Source organism: Ovis canadensis, chromosome 2 (assembly GCF_042477335.2).
Source record: "Ovis canadensis isolate MfBH-ARS-UI-01 breed Bighorn chromosome 2, ARS-UI_OviCan_v2, whole genome shotgun sequence".
Classification (NCBI taxonomy): domain Eukaryota; kingdom Metazoa; phylum Chordata; class Mammalia; order Artiodactyla; family Bovidae; genus Ovis; species Ovis canadensis.
Genome location: NC_091246.1, coordinates 182,235,291 through 182,236,776, shown reverse-complemented (window position 1 = coordinate 182,236,776; position 1,486 = coordinate 182,235,291). Strand labels below are relative to the sequence as shown.

General features: G+C 37.6%; 1 non-coding gene across 1 annotated transcript; it reads right to left on the bottom strand.

Moving 5' to 3' along the window:
• Positions 1-701: 701 nt before the first annotated feature.
• LOC138434809 (U6 spliceosomal RNA) lies at positions 702-808 on the bottom strand. Its single transcript, XR_011254889.1, has one exon. It is a non-coding gene; the product is annotated as a U6 spliceosomal RNA (small nuclear RNA).
• Between the last annotated feature and the right edge of the window lie 678 nt (positions 809-1,486).

Genomic DNA, 1,486 nt, shown 5'->3' with positions numbered 1-1,486 from the left:
TTTGGATTGCTTTTTCTTTTGTGTGTATGTGTCTATTATAGTTTTTTGGTTTGCAGTTTTCAGTGGTTTTGATATAGCAGTCTATTTATATACAAAGTTGTTTTAAGTTGCTTGTCTCTTTAATTTCACCTTCCACTTCCTGCATATGTATTTTCCTCTTCTTGTGTTTTCTGGTTTTGATTTCATATTTGCGTGTGGATGCTTTCCTATTTTTACTGTATGTTTTCTTTTATTGGTGAGCTTTCCCGTTTATGATTTTCTTGTTTCTAGTTGTGGTCTCTTTTTTTTTCCTTCTGCCTGGAGAAATTCCTTAATGTTTGTTATAAAGCTAGATTGGTGGTGCTGAATTCTCTATGTTTTCTTAACTGTAAAGCTTTTGATTTCTCCATCGAATCTGAATGAGAGCCTTGCTGGGTGGGGTATTCTTGGTTGTAGGTATTTCCCTGTTATCACTTTAAACATTATCATGCCACTCCCTTCGGGCCTGCAGAGTTTCTGCTGAAAAATCAGCTGATAACCTTTTAGGAGTTCCCTTGTATATCATTTGTTGATTTTCCCTTGTTGGTTTTAATATTTTTGTATTTAACTTTTGTCAGTTTTATTAATATGTGTCTCGATGTGTTCCTCCTTGGAGTAATCCTATATGGGCCTCTCACTGAATATTTCAAGTGGACTTGAGTGAATGTTTCCTTTCTCGTGCTAAAAATACAGAATGCTTCATGAACTTGTGTGTCATCCCTGCACAGGGACCATGCTGATCTTCTCTGCATCATTCCAATTTTAGTATATGTGCTGCCAAAGTGAGCACTAAAGGTCACGTAATAATCATAACTTCCCTCCATTGATTATTGCAATCATTTTGGCTTACTAAGTGTAGTTTTGGCTTACTAAGTCACTTTTGTGGTTTTGCACTGTCTGTAAAGCAAGGACTGCCTATATTATCATTTCCATAATCAATGTAAAAGTTTGGGATATATTACATTGTTTTTTTCATACAACATCTTCAAAACGATATGTATCTCACACTTACAAAACTGCTCAGATTAGATTAACTACATTTTAAGTGCTCAGTAGCCGCATAGACTAGTGACTAAGCATATGTGTGTGTATGCGTGGACTTAGTTGCTCAGTCAGGTCTGACTCTTTGCAACACTTTGAGTTGTAGCCCACCAGGCTCTTTTGTCCATGGGATTTTTCAGGCAAGAATACTGGAGTGGGTTGCCATTTCCTCCTCCAGGGTATCTTTCCAACACAATGACTGAAACCTGCATCTCCTGTGTCTCCTGCATTGCAGGCAGATTCTTTACCCACTGAGCCATCGGGACTATAGCCCCCAATAGCACAAATCGTCTCTAGTCTTTTTAAACCAGAGTTTAAAAGTGTTGGTGTTGATGGGAATATGAGTACCTGATTAGAAACTTTCTGTCCAAATAAATCAAAGCTTAAGGTGGGGAACAATATGGAAATACACTTCTCCTTTGGTGGT